The sequence below is a fragment of the Gambusia affinis genome, linkage group LG10 (assembly GCF_019740435.1).
Source record: "Gambusia affinis linkage group LG10, SWU_Gaff_1.0, whole genome shotgun sequence".
NCBI classification, from domain to species: domain Eukaryota; kingdom Metazoa; phylum Chordata; class Actinopteri; order Cyprinodontiformes; family Poeciliidae; genus Gambusia; species Gambusia affinis.
In genome coordinates this window covers 27,887,690-27,902,450 of record NC_057877.1, presented here as the reverse complement: position 1 = coordinate 27,902,450, position 14,761 = coordinate 27,887,690, and the positions used below count along the sequence as shown (strand labels likewise).

The following is a 14,761-nucleotide window of genomic DNA, read 5'->3' as shown; positions in this document are numbered from 1 at the left end:
GTAGATCCTGTGGCCGATAGTGGCAGCAGCAGCCCGGCTCTAATTAGATATGCCAGGCGGGCTGCGAGCAGTCACTCCGCGCCGTACGGCGAGAGAGGAGGCAGGCTGAGGAGGAGGACAGGGGAATATCTGCTCATCTGGCCGGCCGGCCGGCGGGAGCCTTCCTCTGGGCACACACCAGGTATTTCTGGACACTTTTCCTTTTGTCTTCCCCGCCGGTTGTTTGATTTTTTTTTGTTTTGTTTTGTTTGGTTATTTATTTATTTTTTGCCGGTATCTTCGCCGGGCGCGACAGAGAGGAAGAGTTTGAAAGGCAATGCCTTCTGGGAACTGCATAAGCAGCCAGAGCTGAATGGAGGAGGAAAAGTTTGTGATTCTCAGCACTGATTAGGAATGACAATGGGATACTTTAGGGACAGACAGGATTTTTTTTCTTATTATTATTTTTATTATTATTATTATCATGAACTCAGGAGGCAGACTGTAGGAGATAAGGAGGGAGGAATGAAGTTTTAGTTTTTGTGTTTTGGAGTCAAAGTTGGACTTTTGCATTTTCTTGCAAAAGTCCAACTAATTAAAATTAGACCGCAGATGCAATGTGAAAAGTGCTAAGTCATGTTTTGACCTCCTGTCAGGGGATTATTTCCCCGACCAATCATTTTCCAGAGTGACCCATCATGGAGGCGTGGTGCTCCTCTGGCTCTGACGTGACGTGTTCATTCCCACTGTGTGAATATGGTTCATGTGTCTCTGATTTTTATCAGGACTCGGTTGTTTTTCTGTTTAAAGCCGGAGTTAGCTCACCATAAGGAACTTCCATCAGCAGTAAATGTTGCCATTTTAGCAGATTTTTTGTTGTTGTTGAAGGAAACGGATGAAAGGTGTTTTTAATTTGCATTTTAATTCACAAATCACATCAAATGCTGGTAATATGTAAAGTTTAAGTCAAAATTTCACAATTAAAAATATTTTTGTCTTAAAAAAGGTTTTATTTCATCAGCCAACATCCATCGAAAAACTTTCATCAGCCATAAATGTCGTACATTAAGAGTCTAAAGTGTGTTTTAATTCTCATTTTAATTCTCAAATCACATGAAATGCTGATAAAGTGCTAAGTTTAAGTAAAAATTCAGAATTGACCTTGTAAACTTATATTATGTAGTTTTCAGATTGACCAAAATCTCAAAACACAAAGAAAGAAAATATATTTACTTCATTAATACATCATGTTTGTAGTTATAATGTGTGTTTAAAATTTCTCTTTGTGTTTTACAAACTCAGGACAACAGATGTCAATTTCTGTGAACAGATTATATTTGAATAAATTCAAAAGTAAGACATGTTTTTCATTCAATCATCCAAAGATTTTGTTCAGTTATTTCTGTTTTCATAATGTTTGTGTTTACAGGGCATAAACAAAAAGTCTTAATTATCTATTTATTAAAGGCATTAAAACCAAAAACTCTCACAATATTTGGTTAAGAGCATGAACATATATTTACTTTTTCAGTGCATAAAATCAGATAAATTAAATGCAGACAGAAATACAAACACATTATCTTTGAATTCCTTAATTTCCTGCTGCATTCAAAAACATAAGATAATCCATAAAATTATCTGCTCCTTTTAATATTTTTCCAAAAATTGGTCAAAATCAGTTTTGGTAATTGGTGTGAGTCCAGACATGGCGTCGTGTCAGCTAAATGCTCAAAGTTTGGACTCACAGCAGATCATTTTAAATAACCAGATGAGCAAACATCTATTTATATTAATCTGTGATGATGCCATTTAACTATAACTGCTTTCATCTGATGCATTTCTGAAGCAGTTTGGAAAAACAAAACAATCAGGTCAGAAAGAGAAAAGTTAGAGTGATGAGATCCTGCTGGATTGTTGGCAGCCGCTCGTTGATATTTCAGGTAATTTGTGGTTAAATCAGTTCAGTTACCAGATAGTCACTGTAAGCCGAACTGTATTAGAATAAACTTCATGGAGGTTTAACAGGCATCAGTGTTTTCTGATTTGCTTGAGTTTTCCTTCCTGTGTCCAAAATGATTTGTAAGACTCCCTATAAACAGTTGCAAGTTAAATTTAATTAATTTTCCTTGTTTTGTTCTTTTAGATTTTGCTTTACTTTGCTGTTAACTCTTGAACTAAAATCACTGGATTGGCAGCAACTTTTTACCGTCTTATTTGCTCTCTCTACAGAAGTCCAGATTAAAAAGCTTTTTTCAAAAGTCGACCATATCAAACTTTTTAATGGCAGTCTGAACGGCCCGATTCCGATCTTTTCACCTCCCAAAAACACGATCTGTGCCACACGTTGTACAAAACTGGATACATGTAGGATTGTTTCCAAAGCATCTGCAGCTTTTTTATCCAGCTTTTACGTCGTTGGTGTGAGACATGCGCCATAATTCTGCACCAGAAAGAAACAGAAGCTGTAAATCAGAACGTAAACAATGTCTGAAAACTGTCATTTTTCATCACGTCACAATCACACCATATCCAGGCAGACTGCAGTCAATTACTTACTGTAAGATCAACATTTTTCCCAGAATTTTGACTGAATTTCTCAAATTCTGACTTTTTTCTGAGAATTCTTACTATAATCTCAAAATTTTGACTTTAATCTCAGAATTCTGACTTTAGTCTGAGCATTATGACATTTTTCTGAAACGAAAACATCAGAATTCAGTTTTTTCAGTGCTTGTGGTGAGGAAGAGAGAAACACCGTTGTAATAAACTTTGACATTATATTTTGCTACACGTAATTAAGAAACAAGCTAGTGACAAATCGAACAACTCTAGTTTTTAATTTCTCTTTCTATTGGCATTATTTAAAGAAACATATCCGTACAGAAATTCACAGTGACTGCATGGCAGGTATTCCTACATCCAACAAACACCTTTCAGTTTTCCTCTAATAACTCTCAGCATACCTCGGCCCTGAGGGGTGATAGAACATGAGAATTACCCCGGGGCGGGGCATGTTCTGCCACCTCTCCAGCACATATACATAAATCTGCTGTCGCTCCGTCCCAGCAGCGAGTTTCCTCCCAGAGGCTTTATCGCCGCCGTGCGCCGGCCTGATTGGAGGCGACAGCGGTAATGACTGCAGGTCAGGAGGTCACAGCTCTGTTATGATAAGTAAACTCTGAGGTCACGCGCTTAAACGGCAGGCGGCTCTGACGGCTGATGATACCTGATAAGAGAGGATGAATAATGTTTTATTTTAACAGCTTGAATAAAAAAATTATTTAAAAATGGAATATGGTTTCTGGAGCGTTTGCCTGATGTTGAACTCTAGAAGACCCTTAATGTCAGACGACTTCACGGAAATAACAGTTGAAGAGATTTGTTTGTTTAGTTAATTTAAAGGTACAGCAGGAATTATAATACATCTTCAGAATTCCCACATCTTCTTTTACTGCTGCATTATGTAACTTTTATATTATTATGTTTTTTACATATTTGTTCAAACTGTCACCATGTTGTGCTTTCTCACTTCGCTGTGTCAAACCAACTGAACCCTTTAAGAACCCAGTGCCCCTCCTTGCCTGTGGGGGCGCTGCACCAAGAAATACTGAAGGACCCGACAAAGAAAACCTGTGAAGCCACCGAGCACAACTTCCTTCTTCACAAAATGTAAACAAAAATGGATTCAGTGGGTGCAGGATTTCTCCTTTGTCTTTGGTAAAAATTTATGAGACATTTCTCATGCTAGCACTAGACTAGCACGTTTGTTTTGGTTGTATTTACCCAGAATGCCCTGTGCTGTAGTCCACTTCCTGCTTCTAGAGTGGTCGTCAGTCTGGTGGGGGTTAAAAATGCATTCAGTTCACTTCAACTGAACCGAGACTTAGATTTGAAGGTGAGCCAGAATTTGGCTTTTTTGGTCTGAATCAGAGTTCGATTCACACTTCCATAAATGAACCGGACTTTTATGCAAATGAACTGGAGTTCAGTTAAAGCGGACTAAAAAGGACTGGTGTGAATGCACCTTAAGAAATCCTTTAACCGCTAAAATCTCATGCTACTCTATTTTTGTTTGAGGTTTTTGTGTTGATTCCTTCTGTATGGCAGCGCCCCCCACAGGCGAGCAGGGAAACTGGTTTTCAATTCGTTTGGGTAGTTTAACTTAGTGCAGTGTGAAAGAGAACAGCAGCAGCTGAAAATGTAACAAATGTTGCAATTTTGGTCCCAATTGAACTGAGTTTACTGAACTATCAGGTGTGAAAACACTTTGCAAAAAGTTAGCAAACTCAGTCTACTGACGAGCCTCAAAATTCATTACCGTATTTTCTGGACTATAGAGCGCACCTTACTATAAGCCGCATCTACAAAGTTTTTGAAGAAAAACTGGAAACATATATACAAGCCGCACTGGTTACCTTCGCTGCTCTCGGTTTTTCACTTAATAAATCTGCTGGATATATTACGGACGCAGCCCTCCGTCTCCAACGCCGAACCATGGATTCGTTCACGCCGAGCTTACGTGCAGCGGCTCTTTTTCCCTGTACTGCCGGATCGAGAGCTCTCGACTTAGAAGCTGCATCATACGAACTTCTTTGTGTGGTTTTCATGATGAGTTTGAAAATATTTCTCCATCGTGCCTGCTGCTAGTCTGTGCTTGTTCTAAATGAGAATTAGCGCTTTCTTCTTTGATTTCCAATTTTGACTTCCACTGATTCACTTCCTGCTAAAGAGCCCCTTGGTGGTTGAAGAAAAATTCACAGAAAAGCCGCACCGGGCTACAAGCCGAAAAATACGTTAATAAAATAAATACAAACTAATATTTGCATTTTTAATTTTGTTTTTAGTTTTACCAACGGTTAACATTTTTATGTTAAATCTGTATATCATCAACGATCTAAAACATAATATGTGATTTGGAGTGTTGCCTTATTGACAGAAAACAGATTATTTCCAGCTTTTGGAGGCATCAATTGTTTTCTCTTTTGTTGGCCAATTTTTTTTCTTAACTTGTGTTCAGAGTCCAGGCAAACATATTTCAAGGGCTACAAATGGCCCTTGGGCCACACTTTGGACATCACTTACCTAATAGCGTCGTAAGCAAAGAATATGGTTTAAAGTTGGTTTCATGTTTTTTACTTTCCCATTTTATGTTGGTCGTTTCTGCAAATCAAATGATTTTATACAAGAGGACGATCACAGCGAAGTACTGACATCTGAGCTTCAACGTTAATACTAAATAGATGTCTTAGTAAAATGAGAAATCACAATAATGATGAGGATTGATGAGGATGTCCATCAACTCTGTTTGTGCAGCAAAACCTTTCGCTCGTGCTGCTACGATTTTAAAAAGGTTTTCAGAGGTCGACCAGTGCCCCCATATTAATGAAATCCAACAAAAATAACTTTCTGTAGTATCATCAAAACCAATAAAATTAAAATTTGATCAGCACAAACTTTCAGACTTGATATGAATTTTGTTGGATTTCATAAAAGTGTGGGGAGGGAGCAGCTGGTTGACCTTCCATGACCTCTGGTTGTTATTATCTTTAAAATGATAGCGAATATTTTTGTGGCACACACAAAAACGTTTTTACGCCAACCTTGTTTTATTTGAAGAAGAGGGAGGAGCAACTTCACTCAGGTTCGGTTAATTTCAGTCAGTGGCCTGCATGGGACACATTTTTTATTTATTTTTAAATATATTACTTTGTCTCAACAAGCCAATCCTCTTAAAAAATATCCGCTTCAACGTGACAAAACTGAAGGAATGAGACGGTGAATCCTTTGCAAAGCACCATAAATGAATATTTTAAAATTCTGGAACACAACAACGTAGAAACACAAGCACTGGGTTTTCCACATGCTGAGATTTCCAGGCAGCTGCTCACACAGCGGTGAGCGGAGAGGAATCTACAGACACACAGAGCACATTTACAAATCTGGCATAATGCTGATTTTTACTTTTCCCAAAGAAGAGTGCTATGCTGGCAGAAAGGAAACAAGAATTATTCAATCAGCTCTTCCCTCCACATCCAGATTCGACTGCAGCCACGTAAAGCTGACCACCTAATCCTTTTATCAAACCCTCCGATGGCGCACTCGCACTGGAAATGCCTGGAGAGAGAAATAATATTAAGGTCATTTCTATCTCTGGTTTATTTTATCCTTCAAAAATAACCCATGCTTTCCATTTTTTATCTTGAGACAATAATTACTTCAGGTTTGGGGATGGGGGAATCGGCTGCTTATTATGAATGTTCTCTGCACACAGAGGGGAATCTCTGTCCTCATCAGTAATAACAAAATCAAATTTTTTCTCATTAAACAAGACATATATATATATGCGCACACACACACACACACACACACACACACACACACACACAGCATCTGTAGAAAGACGGTGAGGTCTAACAGGTGTGAGTAGGAATAAAATGGCTGTTTAGTTGCTTTGGGAGCTTCTTGGAGTTTTATTTCATTTACTACTTTGGTTTATTTTAAAAAAGACAGAATGAATTTATCCAAGGTTTGTAAAGATGTAAAATTCATTTCTTAAGGTTTCAAGGACAAACTTCTTTCTTTAGTTTGTAAATTAGGCTAATGGAGGGTTATTGAGGGTCAAATATATAATTTATTTTCAAAACTAAACAAAAATGTTTATTTTATTCTTTAAAAAATAGAACATTTCTTAGCAATAAGGCCATGATTTGGGCGATTCTTTGTTTTAAAATTGCTGCTGTATTTAGCTAAATGTATTAAATTATTTAAAAGCAGATTGTCTCAAAGTCTTTTTGAGTAAAAATCTGTGGATATCTGTTGTCCTGTTATGAATGATCCTGGTATGTTTTGGTTTTCTTTCGTATTTGTAGCTTTTCCTTGTGTTGTATTTATTTTCAAAAGAACTTACAATATTAGTTCATTATCATTGCTATGTCTTTTCACTCCTTTATGTTTATAGTTTCTTAGTTTGTGTTATTTTTCTATATATTCGTGCTTTATTTTCTATTAGATTATTCCAGATTAAAAATAGATGTAATGTAATAGATGTGAGGTAGTGTTGCTACACTCTCGTGTACGGTAGGTGGCGATGTGCATCTTAAAGTTGTTTGCGATCCGGCATAACAGAAAGGAAGAAGACAAAGCCTACCTGTCTCTCTTCTCTCTCTCAGGTGAACTGTATTTGTAATCAGCAGCCGCCATAAAGAGTTAGAAAGAGTCGTCAGTGTGTTGCGTTTCATTTACCTGGTGGAAACTCGGAACTGGATTTGACGTCAGCACCGAGGTAACGGCCCCATAGTTAAGAAGTCAGAATTTCAAAATGGCGGCACCCATAAACATCGTTTGCAATACCTTTAACAAGCGTAATTTTAAGCTTTACTGTCCATAATAGAACACAACTGGTTATTTGTTCAGTTTAGACGTTGATTTTTAGACTCACTCGCTTGTTTGTGTTGTAAAATAAACATGGTTCCACCACATCTTAGTACTTTTGCAGCGGCCATATTGAAAAAAATGTTCCAAACTTCAGATGTCGGACATCTCTTACTTGGAATATAAAGCAATTTTATGCACGGTAAGATCAGCTCTGGGTGCGTTAAGTCCCTGTAATGCAAACGTATCCATGCTGGTCGGCGTCAGAACACAGTTACCCCTAAAACTAGATAAAAATAATAATAATAATAAAAAAACCTAAATCATATTTAGCAGAGGACAATTGAAATACGACAATTTCTACATATTTTGGTCACAATTAGCGAAGAAATTATCATGTAGTCATCAGGGCACGTGGTAAACTGTGAGTTGTACATAATTGTATTAGCCTAATTATAAATAATTTAGTTAGAATATGTTCTTGCCTGCAGTACTGCAGCTTGGTGCTCAATGATAAACTCTGAAGAAGAGTTCCCACTCCCACTACTAACTAGAAACAACCAATAGGAGCCAGAAGTCGGGTCTTCAGTCACAAGCATCTCCCTATCAGCAGATGTGTTGTGATTGCTAAGCTAGTTGCTAGGCTAGCCATGGATGACGGCTGATAAATGGTTTTCCATTAGCACAGTTCGCAGGATACAGTTGATTGGCAGCGCTAAGCCCCGCCTCCTGGCTCTGATTGGTTATTTTTGGTGTATTTCTTCAGAGAAGAGGTGGAGGAAATCAATCTATTCTCAGATTATCTGTCTCATAACAAGCTGTCACACATGGTGACAATTTCAGCAAATATGTAAAAAACATATTTTAAATAAAAAAGATTCATACTGCAGCTCTTTAGTGACACTTAAAGAAGAAAATAGTTTTCTTTCCGCCCAGCCTGAGTTATGGCTAACAGTTTTACCTCGCTGATGCATCGGCCCGACCTCTGACCTCGACATGATGTAGCACCAGAATTTAACTGACCCTTTCCCATTAGACTTTTAGCCGCTGTGACCCTGCAAGGACCCAAACTATTTCTCCATTTCTGCGCTCTGTCAGGTGGGATGATGTGATAATGGGATAACAAGTCAGAGTTCGCTTTGCTCTCTGGGTGTGTGTGTGTGTGTGTGTGTGTGTGTGTGTGTGTGTGTGTGTGTGTGGGTACATTTTCCTGTAATCCTCCAGAGGAAAATAAGTGCTGCATGGAGAGTACCAGCCTGTAAGCAGACAGTCTGATTTGAAGAGGGCATGGGGGTGTGTGTGCGTGTGTGTGTGCGTGTGTGTGTGTGTGTGTGTGTGCGTGTGTGTGTGGGTGTGTGTGTGTGCTTGTGTCAGTTGGGTAGTAACTAGCTACATAACTAGCTACATTTACAAAAAACAACTTTTAGGAGTATTTTTACTACTATGTACTTTCAGTAATTTTATTATGAAGTATTTCTTCTCTTACTTGAGTAAGACTTCTGGATTCTCTACTGACTGAATGAAACACAAACATGTTTTAACGCAACAATTCACCAGACAGACACACACCTGCAGTTGTTGTTAAAGCTGTATCAGTGTTTTATTGAGAGAAACGGATTTGGTAAAAAATAGTTTTGCCTGATTTTGTTTTTTGTTATTTATATGAGTTATTGTCATTTTGATTCTTAAAATACCAACATTTCCACCTTGTTTTACATTTCAGTTCATCTGATGATGTAAATTTTAAATGTTAGATGATTAATAATTTGTGATTGGAGACTCAGGACTTGAGTCAACTTTTTGCCAAATACTGTTTTACTTGAGTAATTTCTTGGACGGCTAATTTGTACTTTTACTTGAGTAAATATATGTCGAAGTAGTGATACTTTTACTTGAGTATAATTTTTACCCTCCTCTGTTGTGTGTGTGTTTATTGCTGCTAAATATTTGACCCCAGTTGGAACGGATCAGGTGAATATTAACACGGTTTCTCTTAGAATCAGAAACATTTTGCGGTTTGTTTCAATCAAGGTGATCAACGCTGTGAGGCATCGAGACAAGAACGGAGGAGAAAAAGGAAGCGGGCGCGTCTTTCAGAGTTCTCCATGTCAGCCGTGTAAGAAAGCCGCCAAACCAATAATTTTGTCAAGTTCTTTTTTTAGCCGAGCGGCTGAAGCGTCTTTGGATTGCCACATGTATAAAGGCAGCCCATATAAAGCCATTCACAGCAGTGAATGAGCACGCCATCTGTGGAGCTTTCTTATTTCCTCTTCTCTTTTCTTCTCCTCCTTTTTCAAGCCTTGTAATCAAATTTGAGCAAAATGAAATGGCGGGAGGAAAGAAGGAGAGCAGTGGGGGGGAGGAGGGTTCAATGAAAGTACCTTTTGTTGGTCTGAAACGAGCAAGTAATTTACAAAATGCCCTCCCTTTGTGCAGGGGGCTAAAGGAAGAAAGAAATCAGTAGCTTTTAGAAGCTAGGCCTTGCGCTGCGACGGGCAAGATAATGAAAGCCGCCTTGTGTTTGTGGGCTAGAGAGCATCTCAAAGGCAGACCGGGCCCGGCTCAGGGTTAGCTGCACCGCTCAAAAAAAAAAAAAAAACACAAAACAAAACCAAAAGGAAGAAAAAGAGTGTTCCTCAGTATGTGTGTGAGTTTGTGTGTTTTTGTAAAGAGCAGCAAAACAAGCGTAGTCTTAGCAGACAAGCTGAGGAGAGGAGAGGAGCAGAACATCTCCTGATTCCCTCTCACCTGTTGTCCCGCTGCAGACGGAAACCTTTCTGCTCCGGAGTCTGGAGCAACCATGAAGCTGAGGAGGAAGAGGAGGAAGAGGCAGCGTTCATATGGAATCATTGTGCTGCAGGATTACAAACTATGGAGGATTGGATCGGACCGGCTGCAGGGCGACCATCGTGGATTTGCTCACAGCGGGAGAGACGGATCTGGCTAAAGGTCAGTAACCTTCATCTCTGATGTACGTCAGACGTAACGTTACCCGTTGTTTATCAGTAAAACCTGCCGGATCCGAAACAGGTGGAGAGAATGTAAAGTCTTTGTGTGGCCTGCAGATTAGTTCCTGATTTCCAGCGGTTGGAGTGAAACCAGAAGTGTTCTGCACTCGGTGAGTCCTGGTTATTTTCTCTGCTCTGCAGCAGATCAGCTGTTTCTGCCTCATCCTGCTGCAGTTTGTCCTGTCAAAATGACGGCAGTTCAACTTCCCTTCATGTCACAGGAGAGCATTTTTGTTTTTCAGACACTCAAATTAATCTGTTTCTGCAGGAAAAGCCCATTGAGATTAAAAATCTCTTGTTTACAAAGCTTTCACAGCAGAACAGAAAAAGTAAATGCAGTCATAAATAAATTAGTTAAGATTCCTTAATTAAAACATTTACAGATTACTCCTCCTGAAAAACATTTAGTGACAGCAGCTCCTTCAGGCTCCAAGAAGATGGAGCAGAAAACTGAAAAATTGTCTTTCCAAGTTCAGTTCAGACTGAAGTTTTGTGCATTTAATAACGTTTTGCGTTACTTTTCTCAGAAGATGATTTTGTGACATAAGCAGGGAGTCGTGTGGGTTTCCTAACTCTCTCCGTTTACCTGAATGTTGAAAAACCAAGAGGAAAAGGAAGTAACTTTAAAAAGTCTGAATACAGATGGGATCAATTTTCTGCAAAAATGTTCAATCGTTTAAAGTTAAACAGAAAACCAGCAAAGTCAAATCCACAAATTCTGACATTTTATCACTGCATCTCATTTTGTGTGTTTTTTTAAAACTGAGACTTTAATATTGTGTTTCATTTCTCTGTTTCCAAACTCTGCCTCGCTTCCCCTGCTGCTGGTTGTTATACTTTTCAACACTGTTTAATAATTCAAGGCTTGATTGGACGTTATTATTTTGAAGTACATCATTATGTTTGTAGGTTTCTGTGTATTTTGAGTGCTGGAATAGAAACATGTCTTAGTATTTCTGCTCGGAAGACAAATGGAACTTTTTTTATGTGAGATTTTCCATCATTTTCAGTCTTCTAACGACAATCACTGTAAAAGATGCAAAAACAAAAAAGCTTTTTGGATTTTCTGACCCAGTAGTACGATGGAAGCCTGAGATCACAGATTAATCAATACAGCATTATATCTTAATCAATTCCCTGCAGCCAGTTAGCTAGCAACACAATCAGCCGAAAGAGGAAGTGAAGCTACTGTCTGTACACTGCAAAAACATTTAATCTAACCAAATATTTTTAGTCTTGTTTAGAAATGAAGCATAATTAACTTATATGTAACTTTTCAGCAAGAAATAGTAGCTTGTTTAGTCAATAAATACTAGTAAGTTGGTTTTGTCTTATTTCAAATGTATTAAATATTTGAGTAGAAACTAGACCAATCATACTTGGTTAGATTCTGTTTTTGCAGCGCTTGGGTGAAAATGTAAAGAAGTGAAGTAACATTAAATCCTCAAACAACAATTAAATTAAACTTATTTCCCACCTGGATCTTCATTTACCCGAGGTTGAAATGTTTTTATCTCACTTCATTTTTTAAACTAAGTAAACTTTAAACCAGCACGCAGCATTCCAGTGAGCTGACTTCTCAGTTGGCACGTTAAAATGTCAGAATTTGCACCAGAACAAAGTCATTTGGAGCAGAATGAGTAATGAGCTATCTACGTACCGCAACACATCAGCACACACAGCCAAACCGTCACACTCACTCAGTCACATGGCATGCACCGGTGCTTTGACTGTTCCCAACAAGCCGCTGAAGCCCAAGTCAATCACAGAGTGTGTGTGTGTGTGTGTGTGTGTGTGTGCCGTCAGCTAACGTTGCAAGCTAGATTTAAACATATTAACTTACTTACTACTGCAAACTGACTCAGTTAAAAGATACCTTCTCTTTTTCACACTTTCAAACATTAAATGATAAATATCAAGTGTTTGAATGTTATAAGTGAAACAATCTGGAAGTTTTTCATCAGTATTAAGGATTTTATTGACTTACAACAAGCTGTTGTATCTTCCTAAGAAGTTATTTGTAAGTTAATTTTGTCTTAGAGACCGTTAATACTTGGTAAGATTTTTTTGTAGTGCGACAGGATGAATATATTCTCTTCAGTGAGATGTTGGTTTTTATGGGAAATATTAAAGACAATGAGAAGAAAAATCAATTTGAAAACATGTTGCAGGAACGTTTTGTGACATTTTGTTGTGGAAATTCAATGCAGTTGTTATAACCTGCATTTGTTTGAAAATCTTACCTGGTTTATTAGTTTTACCAGTTTGGGAGACGTGTTATGAAAAGATGTGCGTGGTTTTGTCCTTCCATTTGCACCTGAGTGCTTTAAAAGACAAAACACAGTCAGACGTTTTTTGACAATAAGTTCATGTTTTTGGTGTCTGGAAAATCAGCAGGAACTTCTCTAAGATTTTGTGATTTATTTATTTTTTTTTAAATGTAACGAACGTGTTTTGCGTGGTAACCTGTTTGTCCATCCATAAACACAGTATCTGTGTATCTATTACAAATCTGCGCAGAACTTTGTCAGTTTTCCACAAATGTCAAAAAACACACTTTTGTAATTGAAATGTTTCCTTTTAATAAGTGTAAATAAAATCACATGAATAAGTTTGTTCATGCGATAAGTCATTAAAAACAATCCCACCATGAACCTCCAACAACTTCCTGTCTTCTTCTTTGTGGTTTCTGCCAGTAGTAACATCCTGTTACTAATCATGTGATGCGAAAAAAGTGTTTCCATTGCAGTTTTGTGAAATAAACCAGTTTCTATACAGCCAAAAACCCACCTCACCCTTCAGCAAAACCTTTTATCAAAACGTGAGCATTTCCAAAACTGGCTTCTTTCCATTAAGCAAATAAATTTTTTAAATGTTAATTTGCTCAATTATATGGTGAATGAAAACGCAGCTACGGGAAAAATAGATTTTAAAACATTTTGCTGGTAATTTTAGTCACATTCTGTTGTAAAATCAATATAATCAATAAAATCCAATACAATTATTCCATGAAAGAAAAAAAGGACACAAAAAAATGCATTTAAGTCAAGTCTATATTTTAAAATTTTAGCTGAGAGCCGCATGCGGCTGCAGCTCTGTAATAATCCTACATTAAGCCAATCTTAAAGCGTCATAAATCATTTTTCTGTCCGACTGCTTCGTCTTCAGTTCCTCCCTGCCGCTGTGAAGATGACTGCTCTCCATTAAAGCTGCTGGGTTATTATTCCCAGCTAGCTTAGCCGTGTGTTGTGACCCGTACCGCTCCCTGAGGAACCCCTCTAATAACTTCTAATGGGCTGGTAAAGTAGTGGGCGGGACTTGAGCTGCTCAGGAACCAATTAGAGCTCATTGAGCAGGAGTGGCTGCGGCTTGATTTCATCTGTAATCTGTGTGGCTGCACCTGCCTGTGTGTGTGTGTGTGTGTGTGTCAGCTGTCATTAGCTGCAGCAGCTAGTCATTAAGCCCGTCATTTTCCCTGCCTGTCTGTTGACCCCTCTGATTTGGACAGTGTCTGTACTTAACCTTTGACCTGTGATTTCTCTGCCTGGCTCCTCATCAGGAGGGCGTGTTTGTGGAAAGGCTGATCTGGTGTCTTCGTCAGGTTGTTTCTGTGCAGCTCGTCTCATCAGATAAACTGGAATATGTTAGATAGATAGACAGAAACTTTATTCATCCCTCTGGGATTTACCCTCAAGAGACAAAAATATAAAAATTAAACCTGTTCGTACAGGCGCCTGATTTCAGTGAGGAGTTTTCAAGGTTTGGAAAGTTTTAAATTGTTGTATAAACTCCTTGAAATTGTTTGATATTCAAATTGCACAGTTTTATAATAAAATGCAAACAAACATTTTATTAAAAACCTAAATTTGAAAATGTTATTAACATTTAAAGCAGAAGTTTACATACACCTAACAGAAAAATAAAAATACAGTTCAACCAGACTAAACGTTTCCTGTTTGAGGTCAGTTAAATTACCCAAATTAATTATATTTACTAAATGCCAGAAGAGTTTGGGAGAATATTTTTTTACATATTTATTTTTTAACTTTCTTGGTATATAAATGTTTAAACATTTAATTTGTGCAGGAAGGTTGTTTACTTTAACAACCTTGTTTTTGTTTGATTGTAATGAATATTTATTATTCCTAATGTCTCAATAACTTATTGATCTGTCTAATTTAAATCATGTTTCTTATATTTCATATGTTAAAGTTATTGAAATTCATAGATTTCTTTTGCTAAGTTAGTGTTTTGTTTTCAGACCAGTCAGGTGTGTAAGGTGTTTATTTACACACACATGTATTAATATTTTAATTTACATTGTCCGTGCTGCAGAATGTTGAATACAATCACAATACATCATTTATAGTAACAGGAAAAGTTTCCAAACATCAGAAAAATCT

At 37.8% G+C, this 14,761-nt stretch overlaps 2 long non-coding RNA genes across 4 annotated transcripts in view; one reads left to right on the top strand and one right to left on the bottom strand.

The window, feature by feature from the left end:
* Positions 1–14,761, top strand: part of LOC122839189 — a 167,349-nt gene continuing 152,588 nt past the window's right edge. Inside the window, exons 1-4 of one of the 3 annotated variants that reach the window (XR_006372001.1) lie at positions 3–181; positions 9,382–9,466; positions 10,116–10,299; positions 10,416–10,468. This is a non-coding gene — a long non-coding RNA (uncharacterized LOC122839189). Of the gene's footprint in view, positions 182–7,089; positions 7,262–9,381; positions 9,467–10,115; positions 10,300–10,415; positions 10,469–14,761 lie in introns of those variants that run through there. The other 2 variants (XR_006372000.1, XR_006371999.1) reach the window with 2 other exon arrangements.
* Positions 5,744–7,613, bottom strand: LOC122839190. Its single transcript, XR_006372002.1, has 3 exons — positions 7,418–7,613; positions 7,222–7,329; positions 5,744–6,093 (listed from the first exon to the last, which is right to left on the bottom strand). It is a non-coding gene; the product is annotated as an uncharacterized LOC122839190 (long non-coding RNA).